The 27,275-nt window shown below is 42.9% G+C and overlaps 1 protein-coding gene across 1 annotated transcript in view; it reads right to left on the minus strand.

Moving 5' to 3' along the window:
- LOC6573760 overlaps window positions 1-26,960 on the minus strand; it is a 63,838-nt gene extending 36,878 nt beyond the window's left edge. Inside the window, exon 1 of the mRNA XM_001999783.4 lies at window positions 26,261-26,960. The gene's annotated coding sequence lies outside the window, so the exon portion shown is untranslated. The remainder of the gene's footprint in view (window positions 1-26,260) is intronic.
- Window positions 26,961-27,275: the final 315 nt, after the last annotated feature.

A 27,275-nucleotide genomic window follows, 5' to 3' on the forward strand; every position in this document is an offset into this window, starting at 1 on the left:
TGCTCAAGAGTCATCCTGAGGCGTTGCTGCTGGCATTATGCAAGTGTCTCAAAGCAGCAGCAGCAGCAGCAGCAGCAGCTGTTGCAGCAGTAGTAGCAGCAGCAGCAGCTGTATCCGCCTTTGCATGCACTTAACATGTTGTACCACAAAATCGTCAGCCATATGCGGCGCATATTAATTTGATGGCACTCATATTTATGCCAAAGCAAAGCGTTTTCATTCTTTATGCTGTGTTGCCTGCCACTGCCACGGTTGTTGCGACATTTTTTGACAAGTTGCACTCAGAGTCAGCGTCAGCGTCAGCATCACCGTCAGTGTCGCAGTCGAGTCGTTGTTGCATTTGCAATGCGAATAGGAGTCAGAGCAGCTGTTGCAGCTGCTTTGCATACGGTCGGACAAGTGGGTAGCTGAAGCAAAAAGCTACCAAGCCATGCCAGCCGAACGGAGAGGAGATGGCATGCAGAGAAGACACAACACGAATGGGATGGAGGGGCAACTGCAACTTATACTGCGGCCATCCTCGGTGAATTTTCTACTATTTTTGCTTTACTTGTTTTTCAGTTCTGTTCTTTTTTTTTTTTTTTTTTTTTTTGCCATGGCGCATTCCACTTTAATTATTTCAGCAATGCTGCCGAAGCCGCTGGTAACGACATCAAATTTACATACGCAATTTCATTGTTGCCGCAGGATCTGGCCATTGTCGTGCTGCTGGTTGTCCGCCTCAGTCGCCTCAGTCGCCTCGGTCGCCTCCGTTGCCTCCGCTGTCGCAGCTTGTTGCAGCGAGCTTCGCCTGTCCCTTACCACATAACGCATTTTATATTCAAATTTTTTCACTGTTGTCTGGCAGTCATTGCAAATTCTGCCAGCAGTTTGGCTTCTTTTTGTTTTCTGCACTTGACTTTTGCTCGCGGCCTCCTGTTGTATAACGTCAGCTCCACCGACTCCCTGCCCCCTCCACAGCTCAGCCGGCTGCTTATGTACTCATAATAATCAGTTGCAGTTGCCGCCCCCGCTTAAATTTAGTGTCAATTTTACTGGCACTTACACACACACACACACACACACACAAACACACACACACGACTGTTCGTCCCACTATAATATGTTTCTGTATGACAAAGGGCATATACGAGATCTGTGCAAATTCATGGAGCAGCGAGTCCAACAGCAAGCAGCTTCAGATTCCATTTACATATATTATATAAATATATGTCTGCTGCTGACTAACATGGCAGCAGTCTGCAGATACTCCTAAGGTCTGAGTGCAGCTGAAGGGCCAAGCTAACAATGCACTTGGAGTAGTGTCTATTCTTTTCTCATACAAACGTCGGTTTGTTTATTTGAATTTCAGAATTGAAACTATTCTTCTTAATAGTCTCTCGAGATAGTAACGGAGATTAATCGCATATCGCATATGTACTAAACGACTTTTATAGAAATATTCCCACTAGTTGATTAGAGAAGTCGATAATCTTGAGACGCAGGGACTTAATAAACAATCAAGTTCTAGCATCTCTTAAGAAACACTTTCGCATAGCACAAGAATTTTACATAAGTTGCCACCTCCGGCTTTCGAATGCCCTTCTTGGCAAATTGTTTACGGAGTCAGAGTGCAGTTAGTGCTGGGGAGGTGTCCAACTGTCAACGAGCAGCTTTCAAGTCTCTTGATCGCAGGTGCTGTACTCATGTTAAATGTAGCGCGATAATGAGACGAGAAATTTGCATTTCGTTTGGAGTGGCAAATGCAATAAACTCCAAAATAAAAGCAAATAAAAAGTAATCAGAATTTCAGATTTGGCCATAAAGAAAAATAAACACACGGGCTAACAGAGCCAAAAGGAATTAAAAAGTATACTAAATAATTCATTTTTGAATTAAAATATAAATCACTTTCACACCATTTTGTCGGTCTCCGTCGACATGGTCCTCTCGGCGCGCCCCTTGTTACGCTCTCGTCGTCCTTTTTTTCCAGGACACTTGTTTATTTTATTACTTTTCAGCGCCGCGCAATGAAAATGAGCGAAAAGAGAAAGTGCGGCAAGAGGGAGTGGGCGAGCGTAAGAAGGCAAGAGAATCAGGCAACGCGAAATCTTTTTAATATAAAACTGAATTACTTTCAGCAGCGATTTCCGAGAACGGCCCGAGAGTCCCGCACATTAAAATTGACGAACTGTAAAAGAGCTGGCACGCCCACATTTCTATTTGAGGGGCTCCCAATGGGCCAGTGGCAGCGTCAACAGTCAGTGAGCCATATTTGCCACAGCAGGTCGCCTTGGGTTATTAGGGTAGCTTATTAACGTGGCCGAGAGCACCAGTCCATGATATAGCCAGGGCATCATTATCGAGTGCTCTGCAGCGCCGCCCACCGCCTGGCAAAAGCAATTTGAGCGCCCTGTGTTCTTTTTTAATAGGACTGCGTTTTGGGGAATTACCTGAGCTTAAAGCAGAGTCTAGACAGAGAGAGAGAGAGAGAGAGAGAGAGAGAGAGAGAGGATGCATGAGGTACTCTTAAGCGACCACAGGAAGCGGAAGAGGCAGCGGAAATGAAAACGGCAGCGGACACTTTTAATTTCTCAAAATGGCAACTTGCTGACATCCGCCTGGCGCATTCGATTCATTGATTTAATGCAGAGTAACGCAGTGAATACGGGCCACAGGCGAGAAATAAGGACTCAGCCACAGTTGCGCCTCCTTCCGTGGCAGGATGGCAGGATGGTCGGTAAACGGGATGCTGAAAAGTGGCTACTTTTCTTTCATTACCCATCTTGGCAGCCGGAGAATTATTGAGACTTGTTGCAAAAGTTCATATCGTGCGAAATAATTCAGAAAATGCCACACAGACTGCTGGCATGCCCACAGCCAAAGGTGGCCAACTGGCTGCTGGCTTTCAACCTGGTTACCGAGCTACCTGGCTACCTGGCTCTACCTGAATGGTATGGCTGGCACGGCTTGCACGGCTGGCACGGCTGGCGTGTGTTTGGAGTGCAGCGACTGCCAGCACCACGGCTTGTCATTTGTGTTTGTGAAATATGCGTTCAATTTTTTACGCTGCATTTTTCGCTTATCTGCCAACTGGCAACTGGCAGCAACTGCATCCCCAAACGGTGCCGGCAGCGAGGGGAGTGGGCGAGGCAACAGACAGCTGTGTAGAAAATGCTCATATCACGTATACGCAATGTTGTGGCTTGTTGGTTTTCTTTGGGGAGCGTGCTAGCACACTGCAAATTAGCCGCGCAACAGAGACAACTTATAAAGGGGACGGGATGGCTGAGGGCCTCTTATGGTATGTGATAATTTACTCATTTCATGTGCCATTAGCTGTCAAGAGGCGCCGTGCTGCCATTAACGTTTATGTCTGTGTCTCTCTCTCTCTCTCTCTCTCGCTCTTTACATAAACACACAAACACACATCGACATAGATACATCCTCACATGCACACACATGTATATATATATATATATATATTTGTGTAAGTATGTCTATATAAATCTAAATGCGGCTAGGGTCGATGCTGTGGAAAGCTCTCAACTCTCAGCTCCCAGCTCCCGCTTCAAAGTTCTTGTCAGTTCATATTTATGTTTAATATTTTAGTTACTTAGTGCTCGCTCGCTCGCTCACTCGCGCGGCTCATATTTATCATGGCTCACTTTAATGGTGAATCGCCTCTTCAGCTGAATCATTTCGGAGCGGGCTTTCCAGCCTGTGACCCGTTTTGGACATTGCATATCTGCGCTGTATCTCGAAAACTTTATCATGCCACACAGCAACAACGTCAACTCGAACAAGAGAGCTGAACAGAGCGGCTAGAAAAGGAGTGCTGGCAGGACAATAGCTTTAGCACTTGCTGTTGCCGCCTGTCCGTTGTTGCACTTGAGCACTTCCTGTGGCCTCTCCAATCACACACACACGCACACACACAGTCTCACACTTGCATGCACACATACTGACACAGTTGCACAGACAAAGGCAGCTGCGCTTTTGCAGACGTTTTTGGTGGCGCTTCCAGGCAACGCTACGAAGTCACAGTCCCCGGCTGTGACCTAAATTTTTACCAAATTGGATAAATTTTTCGCATTTTCGCTTTGCTATTTTCATTTTGGTTTTTCTCTTTTTTTGCTGTTGTTGCTGTTTTTTTTTTTTTTTTTTTTCACTGCTGCGACGGCGACTCTTCTTGTTATTGTTGCGCAGCTGCTGGTTGTGATTCAGCTCGTTGTTGTTGCAATTTCTCGCCACATTTGATTTATCTTGCCTTATATACAACCCAAACAACATATAAGCACGAGTATAGTACTATATGTACCAAATAGTGCCGTATCAAGTTTTCTCGTCTCGCCTCTATCTCCATCCATTGCTCCTTCTCGCCCATGTGTGTGTGTGAGTATGTGTGAAGTGAGTCACCGCAGTCGTTGGCTCGACTTCAGCGGCCGCGACTGCCTCAGCATTGTGCTTCTGCTTGTTTGCCACTTGTATCTCCAGAATTGAATCTTGCCCAGGCAGCATCCTCGTCAGTCAGTCACCAGCAGCAGCGCCTGCAAAAAAGCCAGCAACAGCAACAGCAGCAGCAACGGCAGCAGCAGCAGCAGCGCTGCTTGGTTTGTCGTCCCGCTGGCCGCAGCGCTTTTTATTTGAGGCTTCAGCTGCCTGTTGTCCTTTTTTCTTTTTTTTTTTTCTGTGAGCTACGTGTTAGGCATGGCAGGAATTGTTAGTCAAGGATTGGATTGTGTGGCCGGGGCTGGTCTGTGTGTCGCCCGAAGCTTTTAATCATGATTTACGAGGCGCTGCGACAGACAGACCAGAGGTAAATATAAATGGAATTTTAAAATGTGATCTGATTTAATTATGCAAGCCTGTCCGAAACGTAGTGTAGGCAGCGTCAAGGCCCTGCTATTCGCCCAGCAGCAGCACATTATTCGCTTTCCTCTGCTTAACGTTGTTGTGCGCCATCTATTTATGTGTCAGCCAAAGCAACAAAATAAACATCAACAACAATAAAAAACTAAGAAGAAACCAAGACAAACCACGCGTCCCAAACAGGAGCTTGGCGCCATGGCTGATAATTTGTTAGTCGGAAGTCAGCAGCAGCTATTGTAGAGTCTGCGGGGCTGAAGGCAGCGTTAGTGGATGCTGCTCATTACGACATCATGCAGAATAAACGCACACAACTGTCAGCTAATTGAATTTGTATTGATTTGCAACATTTGAGCTACATGGCAGAAGAAGAAGAAGAAGCAGAAGAGCTCAATGCACGCTCAAGCTGAATTAATTATCATATTCCATTTGAATTGATTGGCTTAATATGAATACTCTGCAGTTTTCAATGAAGCTTTGTCACTTGACACTTGACAAGCCATTATGTAATCGAGAATACATTATGAAGAAACATAAATATAAAGGACTATTTATTATAATGAAATGTAATTTTATAAACTCAATAGTCAAAACAGAAATTGAATAGTGTTCCAGTACATTAGAGGCTTTGTAATATAAATAGAAATGTTTTTCAGTCAAATTTAGCAACTTCATCTCATTCACTCTAGTTTAAAAAATCTGTAGTCTACTTCTCAGCGCCTGCTATTGTTTTTTTTTGTTTTGTTTTTTTTTATCATTTTTTATTTTTTTTTATTTTTAATTTTTAATATTATTTAAACAGGCTTTTTACTACCTAATTGGCAGCTTAACAAGTTGAACAAGCCTGCTATTGGCAAATTTAATTTTTAATACACAGCAAATCAGTGTATTTAATAACACCGTTTACATTTCACAAAGAAAATCGTTGCTGATTTATAAATAAATTTATTTTAAATTAAAAGTGAATAAGTCAGAAATGTATTTACTTTCTTACTACATTTATTATGACTTATGGTATTATGGCAGCAGCAGAGCTCATATTTCCATTTCTTTCAGTGGCGTATAGAAAGAATGCCCAAGTCTAACAAGCATTTAAATATGCAAATGCATATTTGTTCTCGTATTAGCATTGTTCTTGATGCTGTTTTTTTTTTCCGTGGATATAAACTATAAATTCCTTTACAATTCCATAAAAGTGACTCTTCGTTTTACATAAGCAGGGAAGAAGCTCTTTCCATTGTTGTTCTTGTTGTATTCTTCTTTTTATGCCCGCATGCTTTCTGCATCCTTGCCCTTGTCGCCGGCAACTGGACTCGTTGGCTGCTGGCTCTAGTTTGGTCTAGCCAGCTCCTCTGTCCGACCTACTGCTGCCATAGTTTTGTTCGTTTTTCCTCCTTTTTTTAGTTTCAGCATTCGCTCCGTTGCACTTTGTTATATTGCAACCAATTGGCCGTGGCGTAGGCAGAGAGCGCAAGGAATTTATGCGCCATGTTGTCTATTAGCCATTGGGGTCAATGTTTGTGCAACTGCCACTGCCACAACCACAGCCACATCCACAGCCACTGTCTCGCACGTTTGCATTCGTGAGCTCATGTGGCGATGCTTTGTGGCATCATCGGGACGCCGCTTGAAAAATCAAATTCCACATACGGCACGGCCACATTATGGTGTATGCGTAAGCATGATGCTGATGGGACCCCATTGTGTTGTGTGCTTAACGAAAAACAACCATGCAAATTGCAGAGGAACAATTTCAAATAAGACATATTCAAAAAGAGAGAGAAGAAGAAAAAAAGAGAAGAAAAGGAACGGAAAGAAAAGAGCGCACAAGTTGAAACCCAAATTCCCCAAGCCAAACACCGCACACAAACAAATACAAATATCATGGAATATACGTTGGAGTATCTGTAAGTGTATGTGTATGTCTGTGTGTGTGTGTGTGTGTGTGGTATTTATATACATACACGTACGCACAAATATATACATGTATTTGCAGTACTAACATCAAACGTTTTGCTCTCGATGCTCACAGCTTCTGGATGTCCTATCGCCCTCCACCTCCACAACCTCCCCCACCTCCTGCTCCTGCTGCTGCTCCAACTCTTCGCAGCTCTCCCGTCAACGACGTTGTTTTCTTTGCTGCCGCCATCGTTGACATCCTCATCCTCATGCTCAACCTCATCGGCGGCATCATAGTCATCGTCATCGCCATTGCCATCGCATAGTCAATATGTTTTCATTCAATTTGCAAAGCATTTTCATAAAATTTCCCCCAAAAAAAAAAAAAAAAACAACATTGCGCATATACAAATGTATATATCTGTATGTATATAAATTTATACATATATATCTATGTATCCTTATATTATATTCCTACGCTTGGCTGATATGCAAGAAAGTTTGGCATGCGAGGCACAGCTTCCACATTGGCAATGGGAAATTATGCGAAATGTGCTCGATTTGCGTAAACAAACCGGAAATGATGGTCTTGCCTACTGTCCATTTTCAAAATGAATGCTATAGTGAGTGGAGTGGGGCGGGAGGGGTCTCTGTCCCAGCACCCACCCCCTCCGCCAGTCGCTCCTCTCTCTTTCAGTCTTTTCATGTAACCCCAAATGCTCGACAAAGTATTTATGCATTTATTTATTTGGCAAAAGGATCAGTCGCCTCTCCGCGCTCTGGCTCATTGTGCGCCTATTATGCTAATTGAACAAAAAAAAAAAAAAAAAAACAACAGCGAGTCAACAAAAAAGCACAAAACTCGAGCTGAAGTTTATAGGCGCTGCGCGTGCTCTGAGCCCCAAAGCAGGCCTCAGAACCGTACCTAGGACTCATAAAAATTTCACTCGCAGCGCAACTGAAAAAAAAAAGTATGTAAATGTGCTGCGCACGGGGCGAATGAACAAATATTTTTAATAAAGTTCATGTCCTAAGCTGCTTTACTGACCAAACGCTCTACGCAACATAATTAGAGCATTGGCAACTTGTTCTCGTTGTTGTTGTAGCTGCTGTTGTTTATTCTCGGGCTCTGCCACAAGAGCGGCGGTTATTGCAAATTGAATTAGTAACCGCCGCAAAAAGTCGACAGCTAGCAAAAATCCCTTTTGCCCACTTGCCTTTATGCTACGTGCCAGGCAAATCAAAGGCAGTGCCTGCCTGCCTGCCCCTACCCCCTTCCACGTCTGTCGACCTGGCCGAAACCGCAAATGGAAATGTAAATTTGCCGTTGCCCACGCAACCACAACCCATTGTGAACCAGGCCCAGGCCCACGCCCACTCCAGTCGCGGCCTGAGACCCATTGCTCCTTCAGCCCCAAGCCGCGACCCGTTGCAGCAATTTAATTTCTTAAGCAATTTTCATAATCTGCAGCAAATTGTTTCTGAATGCTGCTAGGCCAGGCCGCGCCCCCGACGCGAGCCGGCGTTGACTGACCCGTTACATTTTATGCAGTTGGCTGTTAGGGCTGGCTGCATTTCAGCCACAAGGCAGCTGCCTGACAGCCGCCGTTTCTCCACTTGCCAGCCGCCCCCCGCCCACCTGCCACGCCACCAGCACGCAGCAAGCACAATTTCGTAATGCACTAGGCAAAGTTTTTGCTGTTTTTTATTAATTTCCAGTCGCTGCCCTTCGACCGTCGACGACCTCATCGCGCCCTTGAGCCAGCTCTCGACTCGCCGCCACTGCCTGCTGCATAATTAAAATTGCAGTAAAATTCTAAGCGCGGCCAACGGCAAGTGTCGTAGCAGCTGCTGTTCCTGCTGCTCCTTCTGCTCCAGCTCCTACTACTTCTGCTTCTTCTTCTTCTTCTTCTGTTCCTTAAGCATCGTTCACACCAACACACAAATAACGGCCAAGATGCTGCCTCTCTAGCATATTGGAATATACCCTATAATTATATGCGAAATCTATTATACAATTTGAATCTAGAACAAGATCTGTGATGCAATGGGCGAGGTTGACTATTATGCTACGCTCCCATTATATTTAATTTATAAAAATACACTTTAATTAACACTAAATATAACTATAAAATTCCATCCGAAATCCGTTGAATATTGAATTATTATTTTCAATTAAAAAACAAATTGGATTAAAAATAAATCAAAGTGGGAATCTATTTAACATTGGATTATTATTTTCTTTTGAATATATTATATAAGAAAAAAAGAAATAATTTAATTATAGATAAAACTATAAAGAGGTATGCTTTTAGTGCTGGTAGATTAATAAATATTTTTTTTAGTTATTTTATTTGATTGAAATTTATTTTAAATTAATATTATAATAAATATTATAATTTAATGTTTGCATCTACCTAAAGTAGTATTCAATAATATTTGCCTAGGGTATCTCAGCAGGCACTTCTCAGCTCTCTATAGAAATTCACTTAAATGGGAACAGATGCAAATGACAATAGTTAAATTGTTGAAGTAGTGTGAACTGTTTTTAAGCCCTCTGGTGCTTGTCGGCCGGGCCAACTGCTTTTTGCCAACTGCAATGGCCTCAGAATCTGCCATTTCGGTCTTGTCAACTATTTGGTGCTGTCGCTTGTGGGCACTTAACAGCTCCCCACAGCACTCCCCTGGCATGGCCCATTGACTGCAGCTAATTGTCGCCCCATGGGCGTTCAAAATGGCAAGGCCAAAATTTGCAAATACACACACACACACACACGCACAAAACCAATTAAGACGCCCGCGGCATGCTGTCGCCCAACCACCCCTCACGGGCTGGGGTTGCCTAACCCCACAGGGCGGCACAGCGAGTCGCGCGTGATAAATCAAATTTGGTTGCCTTAACAATATTTGCACATACGGCGTCCTGCACAACACAAATCAAATCAAATTAAAACATAAAGCGTGCTTGCCTCTACATGCGTATGTGAGTGCGCGTATGTGTGTGTGTGTGCATGTGTGTGAGCATATGTTACAGCGGTGAGCGGTTGAGGCTGAGGGTTTAGGCCGAATTGGATATAGTCGTTTATTATTCCAGGCGCATGCAGCCGCCATGTTGAGTCAGGCGACGCGTTTATGACGCTGACAGAATTATGAGGCCTACATGCGTTGATTTCTGATGCTGCTGATGCTGCTGCTGCCTCCACCGCCGCGTAACCCGCTTTAAATATTTTCACGCAAATAAACTAAACTATAAGCCGATGCGCAGCAAATGCTCGCAAATGGTTTTTGCAGCCAAAAAAAAAAAAAAAAAAAAAAAAAAACGAAGAGAAGCGAAAAATGAAAAAAATCAGAAAATCGCAAAACGTGCTTCACATATTTGCGGAACATGGCTCATCCGCTCAGATTCTTCGCAGCCCCATCATAAATACATCAGTCGGGTGCAGGCCTGCCAGAAGCACTTGAAGGCTGCGTCACCGACGCAGACGCCGCCTGTCGCTGGCAGCGTGTCACGCGACCTGTCAGCAGCCATAATCTGACATTTTTATTAAAATGTTTGCGCAGCGAACATTAACTGTGACAACTTAGAGGCCCGGCCCGGCCCGGCCCAGTCCGACCGGCCCCCGAGGACCAGAGCAATGCACAGCACCAGAAGGACTCGGCCTGCTTCCCGGGACTCGGGAGCTCAGCCCTACAGCCTCTGCCTGAGCCCTGGGACGGGACATCCTGTGCTCCTTTAGCTGCTCACTTGATAGTCATCCTTTTTGTCATTTTCTCAGCTCATCATTGATTGCTCTGCTCCCGAGCGCATCACAAGGAGCTGCGCTGCTGCTAAGCAAGCTAAGTAAGTGCTCCTTTGTGCGCATTTCGCACCTGGTGTCGCTCGGGCTGCCCCAGCTCAGGCTCAGGACATTCGTTTTTGTTTAATTGCACAATGATCTTTTAATGGACTAGAACTAAAATCATGAAAAATGATGAGAATGAAGGGTTTCATTATTAAAGCCCTTATTGGGCAAATTAATGCCAATGGTATAAACACACCGACACCAGCTAACCATAATATATTCAAATAGCTCTACTCGAATTGAAAAAGAAATAACAAAAATGATATTATAGTTTTCAGTTTAGTTCCATTTTACTGAACGGTGTGAGAGAGCATCATTTGGCTATGGCATTCAGCTTAGGCAGCAAAGTTTCGCTTACAAAATCCCTCACACACACACCCCCAGACACCTACACACCTACACCCACACACACACACCGACACATCGTTCGTTTTGCAGCTTACGCACACCCATGTAACGTATTAGGCTCGCCCGATTGATGCATAAATAAAAAATCAAGCGTAATATACAGAATCGGGCAAAGTACATTTTCATGTTGCTGTTAGCAGCGCTTAAAATAAAAGCAAAACAAAATTTAAGTACAGCTGAGCCTATGCCATATCCCAGTAACTAGTGGGGTATATATTTTGGAGAGTGCGCAGGTTAGTTCCCTCAGCAAAAGTAAAACTCTTTACCCTCTTGATAGGCAAATAAAATATTTATATTTGAGTTGGTTTTAAAGCTCACATGGGATGAAATTCGAATTTAGTTTTATTTTTAATTTAGAAAATATTTTATTATATTCGCTGTGTATATTTTGTGGCATTTTAGTTCATTATAATGATAAGCTGTATTAGTTTTTGACAGGAATCGTAATGATGTTTATTCAATTATTCAATTTTTATAACAAAATTTCAACCACAACACTTATATTAAAAAAATTAATTTTCATTATAAGAATTGAAAATAAGAGTTATGATTTTATTTTTATTTTTATCATATAATTATCTGCAATAATTATTTTTATTTTTATCATATAAACTATTTATAATAATTAAATAATAATAATAATAATAAATAATGTTTTTACAAAAGTTTATTCTTTTATTGAATTTGCCATAAAAAAAAAAAAAATTGTGTAGTTTCCTCTCCCTTCTTGGGGCTTTTTTGAGCCTACATTTTTTTTTTTTTTTTTATTCATAGCTCTTATTTGCGGTCCCTGGTTTTTGATGTGTATCTTTAATTCTAGTTTCACTAAATTCTGATTCACAAAAAAAAAAATAAATAAATAAATAAATAACAAGTAAGAAGGCTCCAGTCGAGACTGCTCGACTAGGAGATACCCTGAACCCTCTAAGCTGATACTCTAATCATTCTGGACTTCTTTTATGCACACATACATACACATGCACTTATAAGCACGCGCTAACTGCTAACTGCTCAGTAAGCAGCGACTGCGCTTGGGCTGCGCTGCAGTGTGGGCAATATTATGATAATTTATTTGTTGAATAATTTCTTTTGTAGACATACAATCTTAATGAAACTTTCAGAGCGTAATCATATGGTTAAAATGTGTGTACATTCCAAAGCACAAGTCTGCAGTACTTGAAATGCAAATTGGGAGCGAAGGGGGCGTGGTATCCAAAATCTGTAAATTACAAAATCTTTGTGTCTATTAACTCTATATACAACGCAAATTTGAAGTCTCCAGGTTTAAAAGTGTTCAAACTAGGCTGAAAAAACCAAGTCGATTTTTCGATTATTCTCGATAAAAAAGTTATCGGATGAGTTATCGAAAAAATAAAGCAAACTCGTACTGCCTATGGTATACACGAGTATGCATGCCAAATTTCAGCTCTCTAGCTCTTATATCTTCTGAGATCCTTTTGCTCATACGGACGGACGGACGGAGGGACGGACGGACAGACGGACGGACGGACAGACGGACAGGGCTATATCGACTCAGCTCGTCACGCTGATCAAGAATATATATACTTTGTGGGGTCTGCGATGATTCCTTCTGCCTGTTACATACTTTTCACAAAACCATTATACCCTGATTTCCCATTTTCAATGGGTTCAGGGTATAAAAATTATTTTCATTGACTTGCTTCAAATTCTTTGAATTTATGTTTGAATTGTTAAAGTTTTGAAGAGGAATTTCGCATATATACCAGATGTAGAAGGAGAAGCGCTTGGCAATTCGAGTACCTACTGCACCCGCCAAAAAAACAGAGATTTCTTATGTTTTCTTCATATACTGCAAACTTAGAGATTATCCATTGCAATCGATTAGACTGAAGACATTCAGCACTCAGCCATTGTGAATGTAGATATCGCACACGCACCCTTATGCCTGTATTTTACAATTTTTCAATTTCAGGCAATTTGGAGGTGGGCATATTTTTGTTTACTTTGCTGCCAGCCGATTTTATTCAGTTTTCGTTTTGTTTTTCTCTTTCTGCCAAACTCACACACATACACGCACACCGACACACACACACACACACACACAGGCAGCCAGCTGACGCAGCGCGAATCAATCAAATCAATGTGGAGCTGTTGCCCCTGCCAGGGTTTCGGATTGTATGTTTGGTTTTTTGTTGTGGTAGCGGCGCGGGTATTGCAAGAAATGCCAAACAATAAAAAGCAAATACGGTCGCAGACAAAGATCACACACAACCACCCACACACACACACGCGCACACGCACACATGCACGCACACATAATACAAAGTGGCGTAAACTAACTAAATAACAGTAACAATAACTTAAGTGTGCTTTTTGTATTAGCAAGGGCAGCGCACGCTTGATGGGCCACTGGGCTACTGGCCTAGTGGGCGAGTGGACTGGTGAGCTGAGGGACCATCTCGATATCTAGGTTCAACTCCCGATCCGCCTCGGCACCCAGCCACGGGCGTCTGCTGCAAAGTTTTTATTTATACACACGTTTCGTGTGCTGCAAAAGCAGCAGCAGGAGCGGCAGCAGGAGTAGTGGCAGCAGCAGCAGGAGGAGACGGAGCAGCAGCAGCAGCATGGACTGGGAAAATGGCAATCGCTACGTTTCGTTTCATTCGTTTGTTCGTTCGTTTGTTTGTTTGTTTATTTGTCATTTGCTTTGTTTCGTGTGTTGGCAATCTATGCCATGCTCCTAAATTGACTGGCCAGGCAAGTGGAGCACACACACACACATACCAACACACACTCACTCGCATCTACATTCAGTGGACGAAGGAAAGAATCCCGTACGATTGTTAAAGCTCACGTACCGCACACAGCAGTGAGACCAACGGCCACATGTCGTATACGTAACGTGGCATATCTTTTCGCCAACCATCTACACCGCATCCCCTGACCCCCTGTCCCACCCTCCCGCTCTATCTTTGTGTATTTGCAATCAGCCACAGAGAGCGGCTAGCCGCGCGCCCAAGCGACAAGTGCTCACATTCTCAAACAAACACAGACCCACACATGCACACATGCACACACACACTTTCACACACCCGGACACACACACTCCGAAGTTTCGATACTTTTAATTATTGCGTACATGACCGTAACACTCTCGCCGGACTTTAGAGGTGACAGCAGTCAGGTCCGAGGACCGGACCCGTTTAGTGCACGTATGTATTAATCAGAGACAAAGAGAGAGAGGGAGAGAGAGAGACAGAGAGAGAGCTGTGAAGTTTTTTCATTCCTCTGCCTTGTTCGTTCGCCACATTATTCCCAGCTCAGGTCCTGCTCAGCTTGTGAGGGTTATTGCGTGTGTTTTTGTCTTGGGCTGGACTGCGCTAGTTTTCTGACTTTGTACCTTTGGACAGAAAGTTTGGCTTCATTAAAAATCAGTAGACGTTTCATATTTTCAAGAACGTGACACAACGTGCCCGAAATCTGAAAGCCCTTAGGCTGGCGCGGCTGGGGAGCAATTATGAGACCGCATGCCTGTATTTTTGGCGAGCAAGGCTTGTGGCTAACTTGATTGACGCATAAACAGGCAATTAAATGTAAAAAGCAGTTTCAATTGTTGCAATCACCTGCAGCAAGAGTGCGTTAAATGAATTTCCACGCACGCGTTTCAAATCAAATTTACGAAAATTTAATTTCAGGCTCGCTTTCATGCTCCGGCGAATGTGCGTGCGTGTCCCATGTGATACGCAACAGAAATGCCAACACACACACACACACACACGCACGGTAAGGTCCTGAGCGTGTGTGTGTGTGCGTTGGCGTGTTTGCCCCTGCCTGCGCCTGGCCTGGCGCCCGGTCTCCTCCATCTATGACCAGGCTACGGGCACGTTCCTAGATTTGTTTACTTTGTAGCCAGTGGGGCGCACAAATAAATTTCTATAAATTCTTGCGCGGCATTTCATTTGCCGTACTCGTTGTCCTAAAATGCCAGCAGAGTCAGTCACAGACTATGTTTCGAGTGCACCCTATGAGCCGGGAGAGCGACAGGAGAGGCGGAGCCTCTGGCTTATTTATTTATTCATTCGCTGCGCTCTCTCGCAACTCGTGTGTGTTTGTTTGCAATTTTCTGAGCGAAACGATATGCCAGAGTTAGGTGGCAGACACAAAAGCAACCAGCGGCAGGAGCAGCAGCAGCAGAAGAAGCAGCTGACTTCAAATAGCATCTAGAGACAGCACACACTGTGACCCCGGATTGCAAACCTCATTCCTAAGCATATTTAGAGACATCGCTGCCCATAATGTTGACCCGAATTTTTGGCAAAATGTTTACACATAAATAAAGCAACAAGAGCGCGAGTATTTCAGCATTTCGCACTTTGAATGCCCTGCAAGAGTTTTCCATTAAATATAATATTTAAATAGGAAAATGTGAAATAATCAAAATAAGAATAAAAAAAAAAAAAAATATATTTATTTCTCTACAAAATAAAAGAATGTTATATGTGCTATATATTTTACTTTTATAAATAAAATAGATCGACTTCAATGAAAGAGTATCTCATAGGCATTTTGTGGCAACCACAAATGATGCGCCAAGGGACAACTGCGCAATGTTGGGTCAACAGACGGGTTAAGTCCTTCAATGTATTTTATCTTCGCAGAGCAACACTTGGGCTGGAAATATTGCCAAAGGAAAATAAATAAGATTCGATTTATGTGTGTGTAGTCCCAGAAAGCGTTCCTCCAATGGGCTTCCGTGTTTATTTATAGACGCTCAAATAGTTCGTTTAGCATGCTCTTCGGCAATCTGCAATCGTCATTCGGCATTCGGCATGCGACGTTGGGGACTTTTATCACACAAGTTTTCTGTTTCACTTTCAGGCCGCAAACATTTTTATTTGCGTTGCGGATTTGTGTATTGTGCGCCATGTTTCGCTTCCTGTGGCAGCACATTTTTAATGAATTTACACGACGCGTCGTGGGGATTGAGGGTTGTTCGCTGTCTCCAATTGATACGTATAAATTCGACCTCATTTCATATTCAAAACACATTCGGTAAATATTGATACGAGCGCAAATTGTTTAAAATACGCAATTCCAGCTACAGTTCAAGACAAATTGTTAACTAAAACCGAAAAACGCAAATCATGCGATTTTACAAAGTTTCTCTGCTGCGCAACCCATGCGTCGTATACTTGATTATGAACAATCAGGCGCAGAATTTGCCAATTCTCTGGGCGCCCGGCAAAAACCTAGCTAATTGTATAATTAGGAGTCCCAGCAGCCTGCCCTTTATACCGCAGTCTATCGTAACCCGATCAAGTAAATTAAAATTGATGCTGATGCCAATTTTTTAGTTTCTAACTTTTTTACTTACCCCACCCCCACAAAGAAGCACCACAAAATGATTAATTATGCCTCCAAAGCTGCACGTCAAAGCAGTGAATTTTACTTTTGAGCTACCGGAGGGTATTAGTTCATAGTGGCAAGCCAAAAAAGAGGGATAGCTTAGAGCCGGATATCGTTATGGCCACATAAAATTTGCGGCTTTTTGTTGAAAATCATTGCCCCATTGGCGCTTCATTGTATAAGTGTAAAAGTTTTTCGATTATGCAAAAGTTGATGGCAATGGCATTACTCACACACACACACCCAAACACACACGCACACACAGATACACTGGCATAAATTAACACACACTCGCTAAGCCTTAAGCTAATTTAGCAATTTTCGCTCTGCATGAGAGATAGCAAATGCAGGAAAATTGAGCATTTTAATTGGAAATCTTTGACAGCGCATAGCATTTGGATATTGCATGTACGATTGGCGTGAGTGAGCGACTTGCTGCCAAAGACTGTTATGCGAGTGTGTAAGAAAAAACATTGATTGATTTATCTGTCAGTGGATTGGAAGGCAGTCGAGGGTGCACAATGCTCAAACCTCGCACAGGGGGCCGAAGCAAGAATTGAATGTAAAAATTGCAACTGTTAACTCAACTTGTACCGTTGTTTTTCAGTTCAGTTGAATCGTTGCGTCGTTTCCACATCCCCTTGCCCTGCCCTTCCACGGCTCAGTGTGGAGTTTGCTGTCTATTTTCTGCTTATTTGAGTTGCCCTCATGTCTTTCACTGTCACTTAGTTAGCTTTGTGCCCGGACGCTGGCCAAGCAAAAAATTTATGCAATATTTTTGTTGTCTTTCTCATAGGTCGATCGACCCGGCACATCATATGCCGGGCTGCCCTTGTGTAGGCCCACATGTATGAATGTATGGCAGTGGTCAAAGTTCATTTAAAAATCACATGCCTTGCACACGCAGCGCACGTCCAGGCCCATAAACTTGCCACATTTACATAATATGCTGCCCCATGCCACACAGAACTAGTCAACAACGGAGCAGCAGGCAGCAAAGCAGCCAAACTTGGCACGGAACGTATTTCACCAATAAATTGAGGAAATGCTTTGCTGCAAACTTCACTCCGGTTGCCCCGCCTCATGTGCTGGCTGACATTGCTTAAAGGAATGACTTGATTTTTGATTTCGGAATTCAACCCAAATATCGCTGTGCTCACAAGCTCTGATGACTGTCCCCTTGAAGAGGAATTTAAACTGCTGCTGTTTGTGGCTTGTTTTGTGCACAAGGCTTTATTAATAGCAATCGAGCAATGAATATGTGTGAGTTGAAAATCAAAAACGAACTGCTCAATATCGTTACACAACTGTTAGCCAGCAAACTGAAGCAAAATATGTGGCAAATTCACAAATTACACTATCAAATATTCAATAAACAAACAAGAGGAGAATAATACTATTATTGAGGGGGAAAAAAAACTTTTGCTATTAGAAAATAAAATGAAAATAGAAAATGTAAAGACAAATTTTTCGATAAAAAAATACTAAAAATATATTTCAATCTTAATACCGAATACCAAAAAATAAAATCACCTGATACCTGGAACCCATACCTGGAACTGAACACAATCTTGCAAGGCTCTTAAATGCATTCCCAGTTTAATATTTGTTGTTTTTTTTTTTTTTTCAGAATAAGTTTTTTTTTTTTTTTTTTTTTTTTTTTTGTCAGAAAAACGTTAGTTTCAGGTAAACTTTTGTCACATTCAGATTATTCGGAGGAAAAATCAACAAACAAGTAGTTATTTTATTATTAAAAATAAACAGAAAATGCAAGAAAAATGCATCGGAATTCACATATAAAAAATGCTGCATGTTATTTTTCAATCTTAAATATATATATAGAATACAAAAGAAAAGCCCGTGCCTAGAACTGATTACGATGTTGCAAAACTCTTAAATACTTTGCCAGTTTGCTGCTGCAACTTAATCAACCTGTGCGTCTGCTCGAATAGTTTAATGCCAATTGGAGGCCGTGTGGCAAATGTAAATGTAAATGCTGCAAGTCTTCGATTAATTCATTACGGTTGGGCATCTAGACAAACTGTCAACGTGCGCCAGTTGTCAATGTTGTAGTTAAGGGCTTAGCTGTGGCATTAGACGTCGATTTAGCAATGGGCCGGGACACACACACTTCAAGCGGGAAGTTTTGGTGTGCTAAGAACGCTTAAAAGCGCTTCGGGCCAGGCTTAGGCAAACTTATGAATGCGCGTGATCACAACAGATATAGGCACACACACACACGCACACATACACATACACACACACGCTGACTAACACATTGAAGTGTTGGTGTCAGAGAGCTGATAAAATGTGAAGCGGATTAAGAGGTGCTTTCTGTTCACAGACTGCTACTAACACCCAGTCACATCACCAGCCAACCACCCAACCACCCAAACCCTGACTATGACTATGAGTCAGGGCCTGTCGCCGTCGTACAATCAGTAAATGGCACTTGATTCACGGCGCAAGTGGAATTTTTGATAACTTTAGCCCAAGAAGAGGCAAAGTTGGTCAAAAAGTTGGCTGTCGCTTTAATGCGTATAAATGCTTAGCTAGGCCAGGCTAGGCTAGGCCACGATGGGATAGGCTAGCTGGCTGACAGTGTGTATAAGTAAGTATGATTCGAAGGCAATGACTGTGCCGCTCTCAAAGCCAAGTTAAATCCAGTGCTGACTTGGTCGCTCTGCTTTACGTGCTTTCTTTTCCTTTTCTTTTTCATTTTGTTTGCTTTGTTCGCTTCGTTTCTTTTTTGTTACGCAAAGTTGACAAAGTTTGCAGCTTGAACATTTGCGCCTCAACGCACAGGCAAGCACACCCACACTCGAATACTCACACACCCATACACCCACACTCGCGCACTAACTGGCACACTCTCACATATACATAATTCAAGTTGAAGCTGGCAACACGTCACACAAATGTCGCCAAAAGCAACTCTCAATGCACGCCATCAATCTTGGGTCTAGCCCCGGCGCTGCGCTCTGCGCAATTGAATTATTACAACGGGTCGAACAGCGTTTTGCCCGCTGGTCACTTAACCAGCAGCAGCAGTAGCAATAGCAGTAGCAACAATAACAGCTACAACAATAACACTAACATCAACATGAGCATTACTTAGCAGCTAGACAGCCAGCGGGGCCAAAGGCGACGTCGATAACAAGACAACAAGAGCAACGACACTCATTTGCAGTCCTGTTTGTGTATTTAAGTTAGCCATTTGGACATTTGGACATTTGGCCCCGCCTTGAGCAGAGCTGTCAAATGGAAAAGATTCAAAAATAGCTAGAAATAAATTTACAACTTTAATTTGTAAACTCTATAAGCTATAGTAAATATGATAAGTTGATAAGCAAGCGCTTTCATCAAGAACAATTACCATTGTATAATAAAATAATAATATATTTGTCTATGAATCATGACGTTAGGCATAACACTAGTCCAGTCTGTCATGATTAATTAAGTGCTCATCAAAAGTTAACTGATGTCCATAAGCACACACACACACACATACACATGTTGACAACAAATTTTAATACCTTCTGCAAGCGAACTTCTATTAAAATAATTATATTTACAATGTTGACATTCATGAAAGGCAGAACCTTAATTAAAGCACAGTTTGGGTTGCTAGGTTTCCATGTATGCCATACAAAGTAAAAACTCGTTCCCCCTCCATCAATAAGTGTTGCAAAACTGTTTCAGATAATATAATATTGTGAACGTCTGGGCTGCTAAGACTGTTCTCAGTCTTTCTGTGTGATTTAGTTATAAAACTTACTAGACTCTCCATGTCCATCAGCCTCACACACAAAGGTTTGGCTATAAAACGGCTAATCTGCCATCACTTCTGTGGCTTTCTAGCACTTGACCTTGTGGCTGTGACAGCTGCGTGTACATTTTCTTGTTGTACGCGCAGAAAATTAAAACAATTTTAACAGCTACTCTCGATGTCGTCCGTCGTTAGTTGCTTGTCGCTTGTCGTCTACGTTGCTCCATAAATAAAACATGTCAGCTTGTTATTGCTGGGTCCAGACAGCGTTTGAGCCTGGTACAGAGTTCAGGTCGTGGCTCGCGCTGCTTGTTAGTGTTATTGGTATTGGTATTGGGAATAGTATTGGTATAGGAATTGGTATTGCCTTTGTTATTGAACTATTTACATTTGTTGCTGGGCTGCTGCCGCTAATTTACGACTGCTGCTGAGTGAAGCAGGAGCAGGAGCAGGAGCAGGAGAAGTCGGCCCTTTTGGTGTCTGCACATTAACGTGGCCTTTAAGCAACCAGCAAATTGTTGAACATAAATAAATATGCGACGCATAAATCGCTCTGCTATAAACAAGCCAAAACAGGCGTCAACCGATTTATAGCCATTGATTTTCCAACGCCCTGCATGTGATAGAAGCTCAGCCCCATCCGTCGACCCGGCCGAAAGTGAAACTTTTTCGAAGCACACAAGTTTGCAGGTCACCCGCAACGCTTTAATATGGGCAACGAGTGTATTGGCCATATTGTCAGCTGGGGCCTTGTTGCTGTTTGGGCCCGTTGTCACGGCCCAACTGACACTTATTAGATAAGTTTCTGCGACTGGCCGAGACTGCTGCTGCTCAGCTCATCATTTGGCCATTCGCACGACGCACGACGCACGACGGGGCAGACTGACTCTGATTTTAATTACTTAGCTTAGCTAAAAATACATTCATTCGAGCGCTCCGAGGGCCTGCACTCTAAAGCCAGAGCTTAGGCGCAGCCATTAGAGACTTCGTTGTCTTAGCCTTAGCCTTTGAATTGATCAAAAATATAGCAAAGCAATTCGGGCACTTGCTGGAGCGGCGCTGGAACCTGGCCGGGTATAGACAATTTCATTCAATCTATAAGTAATTTCTTTGCCGTTTTTATCACTCGGCTGCTGGCTGCCAGCCGATGTGCTGAGACCACCCACGTGATTTGAATATTTTTCCAATAAACTTCAACAGCTTTTCAACTTGCAGTCTGAGGCAACAGCCTCAGCCTTAGCCTCTGCCTCAGCCCTATTTGGCCTGTCGGGTCGGGCCGTCTTTCTGTCTTTATCTATTGGAATTTAAATTCCCAGGCTCACTTTCATGTCCGGCTGAGTGTTTTTCCTGCTTGGCTACGCCTCAATTCTCTCTCTCTCTCTCTCTCTCTCTGCCCTGCTCCACATTGCTCTGCTCTGCTTTGCTTGGCTCTGCTTTGCTTTTGTGCTCGCGAACTTAAGCTTAATCGAATTTGCCGCAAATTGGCAATAAATTTTAATTCTGAATAGATATCCCAGCGTTGATTGAAGTTAATCAAAGCCCGACCACGTTCTACATTTCGCCTCTAGTCGGACTGAGAAGCCGGTCGAGCGGCCCGCACTTCATTTACAATCTAGTTCATCCGGGGCATTGTAGCTGTTTTTCTTGCTTTTGTGGCAGGGCAATGCACTTGTGTCCAAAACCCATTCAATTTGTAGGCAAAAGCGCCGAGTGCAGGCAACAGCAAAAAGAGGGCGCCCATAAAATAAAAAGAATCCAACGGTAAACAAGTTGCAAAGAGCGAAAGGCAAAAACAACGGCCCTCACCTTAGCCAATGAATAAATTGTATTTTTTGTTGTCACCCGCCAAGCGCCAACGGCCACCCACCACCCACCACCCAACCCAAACCAAAGTATATATATTCTTGATCAGGGCGACGAGCTAAGTCGATTTGACCCTGTCCGTCTGTCTTTCCGTCCGTCCGTCCGTCCGTCCGTCCGTCCGTCCGTATGTATGAACGCGTCGATTTCAGAAGATATAAGAGCTAGAGACTTGAAATTTTTTTTCCTAGGTCCGTGTATATCACGCGCATATCAAGTTTTTCTTTATATATCGATAACTACTCCCGATATTTTATTATCGATCAAAAACCTTATCGAAAGCTAGTTATTTAATTATATCTCCTACACCTTTAGAGCTAGAGCTTGCAAATTTTAAATGTAGACTTATATGTATTTTATATAATTTCGATTTTTGTTGTAATTTACCCCCCACCCCTATATCCACCCCCTCACCCTCACCTTTGTAAAAGGCGTATATCAAGTACTAGAGACATGTGCTTTGGATTGTACATACATTTTCGCCATATAATTACGCCCTGAAACTTTCATTAAGATTGTACGTATAGAAATTAAATTATTCAACAAATAAATTCTTTTAATGTTACCTACACTGCAGCGCAGCCCAAGCGCAGTTAGCAGAGCGCATTCTAATACGTGTGTGTGTATGTATGTTTGTCGAAAAGAAGTGCAGACTGATTAGAATATCAGATTAGAGGGTTCAGGGTATCTCCTAGTCGAGCAGTCTCGACTAGAGTCTTCTTACTTGTTTCGCTTGAGCTTGAGCCCTAATCAACTAAAAATGCCATGGCAACCGAGAGACAAGAACAACGGCAACAACACCAACGACAACGAAGAACACGAACTGCATCAACGAAGGACAATTTTGCTGCTGAAATGCCGGCGGCTGTCTGGTTAACGAGCAGGACGATTACGCCCACTTTGCGGGCCCCAGTCCTGCCTAGCTGCTTGGCCATCACTCGCTGTCAGCGTCGTCATTCACGGCGTCTGTCTGTCGCCCAAATTCAAGAGCGGCTCCACTGGTGTGGCCCTTGCCGTGCGAATGGCCCGCGTATTTGACAGGCTGGGCACGGAGTGGGCATGGAGTGGGCGGGATGGAACCAGTTGAAGTTGCAACGTTTTGACACTAATTTCATTTTGTTGAAGCATTTTTGTGGCAGCGCCAAAGTGTTCTGCCAAAGACCAACAAATAATAGAAAATAAAATAAAAGAGAATCATAGCCCCGCCCCATCTAAAAAAAATACGAATGAAAATAATAAAACTGGTTGTCACACATCCGTTTCCGCAGGGCGACTCGCAGAAGCTGCACCAAACTTATTATTGAGTTGCACTACACTTAATTTCAATTTCAAACAGCTCGGAAAAGCTGCTCAAGTGCTACGCCCATTTATTTACTTTTCGCGAAGTAATTTTGTTTGCATTTGAACTTAACTGCAAATTGTAAACGGCTCTTAGACTCTACAGCCAAATTGACGAGTGGGCGGGGCAGCTACACTCGCTACAGCTACAGATACACAGAAACAGATACAAATTGATGGCAGCCACTTGTTTCGGCTCGTTTAACAAAGTTCTCAAGTGCGTCAGAGTACAGGATTTGCATCTCGGCCGGAGAGTATGCAATGGCAGCTAAAAGCAACTTAATTTACAGCATTACCGCCAGCTGTACTTCACGCTATGTGGCAACGCAGCAAAAAGCGCCTTTCTACGAAATTCTCAAACCACAAAAATGAAAGTAGAGCCAGCAAAAAGTTCTCCCTTTTTCATATTTTCACTATGTAAATGTGCGGAAAAAATGATTGCTCAAATAAAAAAGGTTGACAAACAATAAAAAAAAAAAAAAAACAACAAAAAATAACAGTAGAAAAATTCAGCCCCTTTTCATATATGAACTGCTTTTATTCATATTTGAGCATTTTAATTGTTTCATTTTTTGTATAGAAAACTTAAATTTCTTGTCATAGCTGACTAAACCTGCTTTTTTTTTACTCTCTGATAAGCGACAATAATATTCATGATTGGGTTTTTGTTCAGTTTCAATACAAATATCATATACTATATACTCAATTCCAATCAATTTTTCGATACATTTGTGAATGTATTACGCCAATTAATGTTATTTATATATAAACCAAAGTGGGTCATATTGACATATCGTTAGAAAAAAATAAAAATAAATAAATGATCTAAATGAACATTATAATAAAGAATTAACGACAATTTGTGACACATTGAAAAAGTCTATATGAATTTTAGGTGTCAAGTTGGTAGCACGGACGGCCTTGGCTAGCTCAGCTGATCAAGGATATATCCGAATGAAATGGTGGACCATGTTAACATCTATCCTATATTCAGTTAAACTCTCTATATATATTTCAGTTAAACTATATTTATTTATAATGCAAATATCCCCCATATCTTTTATTTCTTTGAACTGTAACTTTTTCCATTTTTAATAACAGTTTTAAAATTTTGTATATACTCCCCATGATAAATTCATATTTAATAAACATAAATTAGCATGCTGGCCAATAAGTTATACTTAACTGCAGCTACTATATTATAAAACAATGCTTATATTAATTTCGCACAGTGGGATCAGCAGATGAAATTGGTTTAAATGAAAAATCTTTGGAATATTCATTGCTTTGACTTTTGGACAGGTGCGATTCTCATGATTTATTACTGCCTATGCAGAGCTTAACCGTATACACAATTGCAAAATCAATCGCTGGGATTTGGTTTTGTTTCGATTGTGGCAATCAGCCTGCCTTTCGACGGCTACACTGCGTGCCAGCGCCGCTGCCTGGCACAACGACAACACCAACAACAACAACAACAACAACACCAACAACAATATCACTCCATTCACACTCTCTCCTGCCCTGTTTATCCTATATGGCTGTGCGTTCTGCTGTCATCAATTCGCAATGCCAATGCGTGTGTGGCACGCTTTAATGCGAAATTCTGATTGCGCTCGAATGGCTTCATTTATTTTCACCAAGAGGAAAAAAAAAGCACGAAAGAATACGCGAAAAAAAGCATCAGAAAACAAACTCGACAGTTGTACATAATATTTCACTTATGCATGTGCGCCCCCAGTGAGAAAGTGTGTGCGCGCGTGGAATCGCAAAGCGAAATGAATGAGTGGCATGCGTAGCGTTAGAAAATTTGTTATAGCAATTTGAACTGTCAACGCAAAACCAAAAAAGTAAATTAAGAAATATTTGAAATTTAATTCACTCCCACTGACTTTTGACAGAGTCTCTCACTCTCTGGGTGTGAGTGTGTGTGCGTGTGTGTGAGTAATACAGTTTCAAATGTAACTAGCAGGAGTTTGGCAGGTGTCAGCTGCTAACTGCCATGCGACTGTCGTGACACAGAGCCCTTGGGCATAGCAGAGGCAGGCGACATGCAAAATTAGGCGACTGTCACGAATTTAAAATAACTTTTAATTCATTCTTGATGAGGATGCGGCTGCGGCTGCTTCAGCTGCTGCTGCTGCTCGTGGTGCTGCTGTTGCTGGTACTATTCCTGCTCAGACCTCCACGCAAGCACCACATGGCGTATGAGTGCGGCTGGCAAATGTGCCCCAGCCGGTTGCTATAGCTGCCACGCCTCCCTAACTCCCTAACATAACTCGAGCTTAGCATAAACAACTGCACAAGCATAAATGTTCGTTAAGCCCAGTCCCCTCCCCCTGCCCAGATGCTTGTCTAAGCGACACAGAGCAATTGGGAGCTTGGAAGTGATGCGACGGGCAGGAATTGGCGCCGGGACTCTGCCATATAATTATTTAGTTTCCAGTTGGACGGAATTTGTGAGCCGGCATGGGTATGTAAATATCAGGTAACCAAGCGCATAGAGCGCCCAACACCCAACACCCAGCAGCCGGCAGCCGGCAGCCAGCAGTGTGGCCGCCTTCGATTGCCATAAATCATGTTGATTAGGCCAAGGGGAGATATGCGTGTGGCCAGTGCGGTGTCAACTGCTGCATGTGTGGGCATTAAATGTCGGTTTAGTTTTGCTCAGTTCAGGTGCGCCGCACTATGCGGCACTTAACCAAAATTCGAAGAGCAACTGAATAATGGGATAGGACAACAGCGAGATGAAAGCGGAGAGTTTGCATAAATTATGCATCAGCGCGCATTCGTCTAATGCACAAAAGGAGTCTGACAGGCGAAACGGACGGGGAGCTGAACTGAGCTGAGCTGAAAGGAAATATAAAACGCGGCCAAGGCGCATTGAACCAAACTCACAAACACTAACCTGTTTTCCTAGCTGTTTCAATAAGCTAACGTGACGGGCAGAGCTCCTTGTTGTTGTGGTTGTTGTTCTTATTGTTATTATTTGAGCTGCTGCTGCTGCTGCTCCTGCTGCCGTTTGTGCTGCTGGCTGGTTATGATTTCTAATCCATGCACGTTTTGCTTTTAATATTTATTTTGCGCTTTTTCACACTTTCACACATAAACACACAGGGACACCAACGCACCGAGATTGGGGCAGAGACGGAGGCAGACGCACACGCAGAGATCAAAGGTTGGCAAACTGTCTGGTCCTGGCGATGGGATCTATTGCCAGCTGTTGTTGGTGCTTTGCTTTAAGGGTTTTGAATATCGATGATTATTACGCTTGGGTTCTTATCATGCACGCCGCGCATCGTGCCAGAGTTCATCAATGCAAATTGCCAGGGAATAGAAGCGGCGAATCCATAAAAAACCGGCAAACAGCGAAGGACCTTCAATTACCTTAGAGATTCTCCGCGAAGTCTCTGCAGTTATGGCTGACTATTGAATCAATGGACAATGGACGAATGTTGGATTGTTATTTAATGTTCGCATATTCAATTGTTGTTGTTTACTTTTGTTGACTGACTGTTCCCAGTGGAACGAACTCGTTAGGAGCGCGAATGGGTGTACCCTAACACTAGTCAACCGAACCGCACGAAAGACATTTTCAAACTGATTGCAGGCGAACGAGCGCTGAAACGACGAACCGACGAAACCGCCAAAATCCACGAGCCGACGAACGAGCATCGTGTAGAACGCAACGAATCGACACGAGGCCAAGTGGAGAGTGAAAATAAAGCCCAACGACTGCCGACTGTAGAGTGTGGAACGTGGATGCTGTGTGCCAATGCCAAATGTTTCAACTGCTGATAAGCGGCTAGTTGCTGGCATTTGACTTTCAATTGGTTTCGGCCCTCTCAGCTCGACAACAATTTATATTTTGCACGTTGCGCGCATTTAAATGCTTTCGCTTATTGTCTCTCTTCCTCTCTCTC

This window comes from Drosophila mojavensis, unplaced genomic scaffold (genome assembly GCF_018153725.1).
Source record: "Drosophila mojavensis isolate 15081-1352.22 unplaced genomic scaffold, ASM1815372v1 contig_16, whole genome shotgun sequence".
NCBI lineage: Eukaryota > Metazoa > Arthropoda > Insecta > Diptera > Drosophilidae > Drosophila > Drosophila mojavensis.